A 9,296-nucleotide genomic window follows, 5' to 3' on the forward strand; every position below is an offset into this window, starting at 1 on the left:
GAAGCTCCAAAGGTGGTTGTGTTTCCATATTCATAAAGGATGCGCACACCTCCAGACTAGTAGACCAACATAATGCATCTGAGATACTTCAGGTGCAGCTGACATTGGGTAAGACAACGATTCAGGTCATCGCCTGCTATAAGTCCCCAACCATGTCACAAGACTCACACTCTATGTTCCTAAGCACCCTGGATAATATTAGGGTCCAACATAAATCTCTCATACTGGGTGACTTCAACTACCCCTCCATTAACTGGGAAAACTACTCATTTACCAATACACTTGCCCAACATTTCCTGGAATTCATTAATTCCAATGCCCTGGACCAGCTCATTCTTACCCCCACTAGAGGAAGCAACATCCTTGACCTGGTATTTACTAACATGGGGACCGTTGATTTACAATAGTCAACTTCTGCCTGTTTAGATCCGACCACAACCTAATCACCTTCAAAAAATACATATCCCACCCCCACCCCCTCCGCAAATGTAATCACCATGAAAAACTTCTCCAAAGCTAACTTTGGGATCCTAAAACCAGAGGTGGCTAACTTCAAGGCACCCATACAAATGGAGATCAGTTGCATGACCGCCAAATTATACACCAATGCACTGTACAAACACATACACAAATGTATGGATCTAGCCATATCCAACAGAACCAAGACCCTCTCCTCCAAAAAAAAAAGAAGCCAATCTGGTGGCCCCCTGACATAAACAAACTCTACAAATGAAGGAGGACACTGATGCGGAATAAGGTGAAGTCCCAAGACTAAAAAAACGCCCTTATCAGCCTCAACAAAAAAGATGAGATCCCTCATCAAATTCTCTAAAGCTAGGTATGAAAACAGAATTGCAGCAGATAGTAAAGGCAACCACAAGTCCTTCTATAGTTATGTAAAGAATCTCCACGGCAATACCCAGATTTGCTCTGAGCTACTGCACAATGGTGCCTCCTATACCAAGCCAACTGATATTGCCAGTATACTGGCCGACAGATTCAGTGCCAACTTTACCCCTCTCTCCCCCCACCGAGGGACCGGTCACAATACCAGTAGATTGCCAGGCACCCGATATTACTGCTGCATACATTAAACAGCACTGTTCAAGGCCAAGAATACAACATATGTGGGACCTGACAATATCCTTGGCTGTGTTCTACATGAACTGCAGAGTGAACTGGCACCTCACCTGTGTGCCCTGTCCAATCACAGCTTTACCTAAGCCTAAAGCTTTGTCCCTACAGAATGGCGCACTGTTCCAGTCATCCCTCTCCACAAAGGAGGGGTGACTACAGACCCTGGGAACTTTCAACCCATTAGCCTGATGAGTCTAATTTGTGAAGCTATGGAACACATCATCATTGACCTAATAAACAAGGATATAGGGAATCTCCAAACTCTGGATCCCACACAGTTTGGTTTTGTGAAAGGTAGGTCATGCCTGCTCAACTTGATTGACTTCTTTGAGTCAGTCACCAGAGCTGTGGATGAAGGCAAGGTGGTTCATACAGCCTACCTTGATCTGGCCAAGGCCTTTGATACCATTGCTCACTCAAGAATCACTAAGCTAGGCATCAACTCCTGTATCACTAGGTGGGTTGCAAACTGTCTCACAGGTAGAACCCACAGTGTGAAAGTAGTTGACTCCAAGTCAGACTGCCAACCAGTCATGAGTGGAGTCCCACAGGGATCGGTCCTGGGTCCTCTCCTGTTTGGTATCTACTTCTCTGAAGTCCAGGCCAACACGAAGGGACTCTGGCTGACAAAGTTCGCAGATGATTGCAAGTTGGGAGTTATTATTAACTCCCTGAGTGATGTTGACATCCTACCGAAAGGCCTCACTGAGACAAACAACTGGTGTCATAACCATGGCCTTAAGCTCAGTTCTAAAAAATGTGTCATCATTCCCTTTGGGAAAAACCCAGTTCTCATGAATTACTACATCAATGGTAGTCCACTGAACACAGAAGGTGTTATAAGAGATCTGGCTACACAGGTTGACAGCAACCTCTCTTTTGACCACCACATTGCCACTTTGGTCAGAAAGTGCTTCTATGTGGCACATCTCATTACTAAGGGCTTTGCATCCAGGAAGAAAGAGGTCATTGTCTCCCTCTCCTCTTCCCTACATTAGACCAGTCATTGAGTACAACGCCCCATTTGGCATGTACTTCACTAAAGACCTGCAACAACTAGAGAGGCTGCAGAAGTACCTTACAAAAAGGGTCCTAGGCCTTAAACATTTTTCCTATATAGACAGATTAAAAAAACTGCAACTATTCTCTGTCTCATATCACTTACTTAGAGGCAGTCTCTGTTTGACATACAAAGCCATGTCTGACCCAGCTCTAGAAATCCTACATCTAAATAAATCCCAATCCCTCCACACCACATGCTCCAAAGACCTCAACCTCATTACCACAATCAACAGAACATACTGGAGGGACAGGTTCATAACCCAGAGATTGACCATGCTATGGAATAGACTTCCCATACATGTCAAGCAGAGCACCTCACTGGCCCTCTTCAAGAGAAATTTTGATGAGTGGAAGGGAAATAAAAAATTCACCCCAGGCATCACTCCAGTGGCTTTACCCAACAGAGGCACTGGGAACTAAGGTTGGGTTGCATGATGCCAGGGTAATCCTATAGGCTAGGCTTGTAAAGGCCCTGGGCCATTAGCCTAGTACACACCTGTGAACCTATGTGAATTGCAGATTATACTGCAGAGAAGGGACTGGAATTTGCAACTGTCCTTCAGGCAGAAAAGACAACCTAGCACTTGAGGAACAAAAATTGACATAACATATATAGAAAACTACATCACCTTTACTTTTGCAGAAAATGGAGAAGAATTTATAAATAGAAGGGGATGTAAAACCATTATCAGGTAAACTTCACAGTACACATCAGTGCGCTATCTCAGGTACACCTGAATAGCCCACCACACAGTCAAATGACAGAGCTCCTGCCAATGAGAATGCTCAGTAGACAATATCTCACCATTGCTGTACATGCAAATTAGATATCCATTATGGTGTTGGGCAATAAGCTAAAACAAGACTATGAATTACTATAGCCTACATCTGTGGAGAACTGTATAGAACAGTGTTCAAGATAAATCTTGCTTTGTTTGCTGATTGCACTGCAACTCCTCTAAATTTATTCAGATTTTGAAATAAGAAGTTTGGCTTGTTCATAGTAAATAGGCAGAAAAAAAGAAATATAAGAAATTGGGTTATGGATAATCAAATCAGACAGCAAGTACATTCCAGAACAGTATTTGTTCTACAGATATGAAGCTATGATAATGTTGTGTATAAGATTTTTGAAATCCTGATGCCAAGTCAGATATCAAAGGAAAATTAATAAAATAAAATACATGCCAGGAAAGCAAAAAGTATAGTGCATTTCTTGTTGCTGAAATCTGTGAATCTTTATTTATCTAACCAGTAGAGAAGGAATCATTCAACATAACATAGCACATGGGATTTTTACGTTATACATGGCATAGATAATAAGTTACTATGTACAACTGTAGCCTCTAACTACCATATCAAGGACAAATTGGGACTGAGGAGTTAGACTTTTTTGATATATCTCTACCTATGAGCAGAAGTATAGCAATTGGTATCAAGACGTTTGTACATTGTTCACAGATATTATATGGCATGCTATCATTAGTGTGATCCATGGTTATGAACTGTACTTATGATGTGTTCATACTGTACTTGTATTATGCATGACAGTTGAACATGACTGTGCTGTGTCTGTATGAACAGTGGAACACAATGTGTCCTAAAAGGAGCCAAAAAACATCATGTAGATCAGTGTGTATATTGTACCTAATCAACCACTGTAGTCAGACAACACGTGCAAGATTAGTGCCATTTTGTATCGTCACTCTGAGTGAGTGCAAGCTTGAATGGAGATGCATATCTGAGTGTGTTAGAAGTAATGAGTTAGTAAGCATACAAAGTTTGAAGTATATGTTCCATTTACAACTCTTGATGTGTTTATGTACAGTAAATTACTTGAACCCATCTCATGCCTAGGTGTCTCATTTGAATACACGAGATATGCGACATGGTGTCAGAATGGGATCCGAAGTTGAAGCAGTTCACAAACCATGAGGCACGCAGCAGTTAAAAGTGGAGTAATATACAGGAGCAAACTCACAAACAGGTCAGCGGTTATTCAAAGGTACTTAAATTTGATTTAAATGATTTTCAGTCACCAGACATGTGACATAGCATTCAAACTGTTCAAAATAATTATCAAGATATTCGAAACATCTGAAACAGAGACATTGTGATTAAAGTGTTTGAAATAATCTAAGTGTTTAAAATGTTCAAAAAGGCTAAAATGTTATTTTTTTTTCACAATGTATGACTTTTTCACAGTAACTAAGATGTTTCAAAGTGTCCCAAGCATTCAAGATATTTGCTGTGTTAAAGCAAAGCATTTTCAGAGAAATTGTTGTACCTTTGAGCAAAATTATAAGTACAAGTCTATACTTATGTTTAAAAGAAGTTTGTTGTTATGGCAGATGGATTTCATAGACCTGAACCGCTGGTGTTTGGTAATAATATTGCAGAGAAGTGGTGCTGTTTGAGCAAGAATATTATATTTTCATACAGGCAGAGAGCAAGAACATTCATTTGTGTATGTACCTGCTGTGTATGCAAGGGAGGGGGAGAACTGCCATATTGTGATACAGGCTGAAACGTAATAAGACCCTGAGCACTTAAAATGTAAATTTAGAGAGATGCATAACCCTGAAATGAATATTACAATGGGAAGGCATACATTTTACACAAGAAATCAAAAGTCTGGTGAAACTGTTGCAGCATATATTACTGACTTAAGAAATAAAGCTAAAACATGAAGATTTGGTGATCTAAGAGATGAGTTAATAAAAGACTGTCGAATGTGGTGTGAATGATGGAGTGAATTAACCTTGAGAAAAGTCAAAGAAATTTGCCAAACACATGAGCTTACAGAAAAGCATACATATATGCTTACGAATGAAAAAAGCATGTTCGGAGAGTCTGCTAGTGTGAATGTTGATAGCATGCAGCAGAAAGATAAGATGAAAAAGAAATATAAACCAAAGGGTGCCACTCCTAACCTGATTGCTAACTGTCGCAATTGTGGAGGCAGTCATGAACCGAAACAGGAAAAGTGTTTAACTTTTGGTCAGCGGTGTCACAAATGTAAAAAGTGGAATCATTTCAAAAGGTTTTGTAAGTTTAAAGTGCTGCAAAATTAAATTAAAAGAGAGTATCTGAAAAAAGCATGTAGATCAGATAAAGACTGTAGCAAACTCCGAAAGCTGTGAGCAAACTTTTTATGTTGATGTTATCTCTATGATCAATGAAACACTTAATACAGTAGACCATCAGTTGTCAGCAGAGTGAAATATTTTTACCATACAAATTAATAGGATATCTGCAGAGCATAAAGTTGACACTGGATCTAAATCCAATGTTATATCAGCACAAATGTTTGCTAGAAAAGATGCCGGTGAGAGACTTGATACAGCAAAGTGTGCAAAACTAGCCACTTATGGTAGTGAAGAGATTCAAACTGATGGCACAGTAGTTTTTTTTCATGCCATTCTGCTGGAAGCAGCTATAACTTATGGTCTTGCATAATCAAAAGACATGTGCCATCACTGTTATGCCTCAAAGACTGTCTGAGAATGGGACTGATTTCATTTAATAAAGAGGTTCACCATATAAGAATGAATAACAACAGTTTTGCGCAGAATATTTTTAGTGAATATGCTGATATTTTCAAAGATGAGCTTGGTAAACTTCCAGTCACATATTCAATGAAATTAAAGCATGAATAATGTCCAGTTGTTAGACCAGCATGAAAGATTCCAGTAGCAATGCAGAGTAAAGTAAAAGAAGAAGTAGTAGACAAAGTGGTGCATTTAGGTGTCCTTATTCCTGGAGAAGAACCAACTGAATGGGCATCCTCCATGGTTGTAGCTCATAAGAAAAGCTCAGATGATATTCGAATATGTATTGATCCAAGAAACTTAAACAAAGTACTTAAGCGTCCTCATGATCTGATGCGTACCTTAGAAGAGGTTGCTGCTCTCATGCCAAATTCCACTGTTTTTTTAGTCTTAGATGCAAAGATCTGTTTTCGGTAAATTTTCCTGGCTCACAAATCTTTATTGTTAACTACATTCAGTACACCATTTGGTAGATACAGATTTTTAACAATGCCATTGTGAATCAGTTCTGCAAGTGAAATATTTCAACATGCCATGGAACAAATGTTTACTAGTTATCTGCATACTATTATAGTAGGCAACATTATTGTTGGAGGCAATGGTGAAGACGAAAATGATAGAAATCTCCGGAAAATTCTAGACCACGCGAGTGAAATAAATCTTAAACCGAATCCTCAGAAATGTAAATTCAAGCTGAAAGAAGTTACTTAAGTGGGTCCTTTGTTTACAAGTTTTGGCTTACAACCAGATCCGTCTAAGCAAGCAGCAGTTCTTGAAATGCCAGTTCCAGAGAATGTCACATCTTTACAACTTTTTCTAGGTATGGTCACCTATTTAGGAAAGCTTATCCCAGACTTGAGTGAGCTTTCTGCCCCGTTGCATGAGTTGGCATGTAAAAAGGTACACTGGTCCTGGTTTGAACAGCACCAAACAACATTTGACATTCTGAAGCTGAAAATTGCCAGTTCACCCACATTGAGATATTATGTTGTTCACAAACCTGTAACTCTTGTGATGGTTCAAATTATGGCCTTGGTGCAGCATGTCTTCAAAAAGGCATACCAGTAGCTTACGTATCAAGAACTGTAACTCAAACAGGATGCATTATGTACAAATAGAGAAAGAACTTTTGACAGTACTGTTCGCATGTTCAAAGTTCAATAATTATATTTATGGCAGACCTATCCAAATAGACACTGATCACCAACTACTAGTGACAATTTTGGAAAAGCCAATGCATACCACTCCAGCACAATTGCAACAAATCATGTGAAAATTGCAAAAGTAGAATTTCAATATTGTTTACAAAAAGGGCAATCACTTGTACCTTATTGATGATTTGTCATGCACACCCAGACAAACAGAGTAACATGAAATGAAACTGTAGAATTTGAAGTCATGGAAGTCAGAAATTTTTCAAGCCTTGATGTTGATATGCTTGATGAGCTAATAAATCACACAGCCTCAGACCCAATTCTCTAAAGCCAAAAAGCATTATCAGTCAAGGATGGCTGACATGACAAGCCAGTTTACCACTCGACATTCAGCAGTATTTTCCTTACCGAGACGAGCTCATGATGGAAGATGGAGTCAACATGAAAGGTCCAAAAGTGATAATTCCTAAAGCATTAAAACAGGAATATAAGAAAATCTTGCATCATGATCACCCATATACTGAATCAAACAAAAGGATGGCAAGAGGCATTGCATTTGGGCCTTCTATGTCCAAAGATATATAGAAGGAACTCTAGTATGTTCGGTTTGCAACAGCACCAAACCGCATCAACAAAAAGAACCACTTCAGCTACACCAGATTCCTGGATTACCATAGTTGATGTTTGCCACAGATATTTTTGAATGGAGTGGTCAGCATTACTTAGTGTAAGTAGACTCTTATTCAAATTGTTTTGAAATTGACCTATTTCCCAACTTGACACACAAAACAGTCATTACAAAATTGAAGAGACATTTTTCTGTCCATGGTAGTCCGCACAAAGTCATATCTGACAGTGGTGCACAGTTTACAAGTCAGCAGTTCAAGAAATCTCCTGAGTCTTGGGACTTTGTTCATATTACCAGTAGTCCTGAGTATCCACAGTCCATTGGGCTAGCTGAACGTGCAGTTCAGAGTGCAAAACATTTGTTGGAGAAATCCAAGAGAGATGGTACCAATGTTTTCCTTTACTTTCTCAATCTCAGAAACATTCCTCGAGACAACTTGCTTGGTTCACCTGCTCAGAGAATAATGTACAGACAGACTAGAACAACCTTATCAATCAGTAAACTGTTAGAACCAAATGCAAAGAACAACAGAGTGGTCAAGGCTCAACTTTCAAGAAAATGTCAGTCATAAAAGTTGTACAATGTTAAAACCAGTATACCCCTTAAACCATTACTACAAAGAGAAGTTGTGAGAATGCAAACATCTAAAGACTACGACCGAGTGAGAATCATGAAGAATATTTGTGAAGAACCAAGATCTTACATCATACAATCTGAGGGAGTAGATTTCAGAAGGAATCATAGACCTGTGTTACCTGTCTCTGAACCAGTGACGCAGCATGTTAACTGTGTCAATGACTCTAATTTGTAGAGTGACTCTACACCTTTTGAAATTTAAAAGGACATTGCACTTCCTTCAAATAATTTTGATGTAATCCCTGATGTTCCAGTTGTGCAAGAATCTCCAGATACTTTCCCTATTGCTAAACCCAGTCAGAATTTCTATGTTTCCCGGTCAGGTAGAATTTCCAGACTGAATCCTAAATACACAGTGACTTCGACTTGAACTCAGTTTTGTTTGTTAAAATGTTGATATATTGTCTAGCTCTCAAAATGTCTTTGTTCTCCTACTTTGCATGTTGAACAAAATTAAAGAGGGAGAATGTAGATCTTTGTATATATTGCACCAAGTCAGCCACTTGGATGTTGCTGGTGATGGTGTGGCCATTTGGGCCTGTGAGTAGTGGCGGTTGTGAGGTCTATGGTGTTGAAAGGATGGTTGGAAGAAAAGACTGGGACTTGTATGTTACTGGTGATGGAGTGGGAGGTGGTGGTGGTGTAGAGGAGTGATTTCTGTAGTTCATGGAATCGTACTTTGTTTTTGAAGCTTCTGTGCCTTATGGGCCTTTGGTTGACTTGTATTTACTGTTGTGTATGTGTATGTGTATTTGTATTGTTCTTGTTTGTGTGTTGTTGTATTCTGGTTTGAGCATGAGCCTGGAGGAACAAATTTTGTGTATGGCTGAATGAGAATAAAGGTACTTTTGACTTTGACTTGACTTTTGACACTGTAGTCAGGGAGCACGTGCATATAAGTTACTGAGCATGTGCGAGATCAGTGCCATTTTGTACAGTCATTCAGAGTGAATGCAAGCTTGAATGGAGTTGCATATTTGAGTGTGTTACAAGTAATGAGTCTGACAGTCAGTAAGCATGCAAAGTTCGAAGTATATGTTCCAGTTACAGCTCCTGGTATGTTTTTATACAATAAATGACATGAACCCATCTCGTGCCTCAGTGTCTCATTTAAATACACAAGATATG

This window comes from Protopterus annectens, chromosome 8.part1 (assembly GCF_019279795.1).
Source record: "Protopterus annectens isolate FY-2018-M chromosome 8.part1, PAN1.0, whole genome shotgun sequence".
Taxonomy (NCBI): domain Eukaryota; kingdom Metazoa; phylum Chordata; order Ceratodontiformes; family Protopteridae; genus Protopterus; species Protopterus annectens.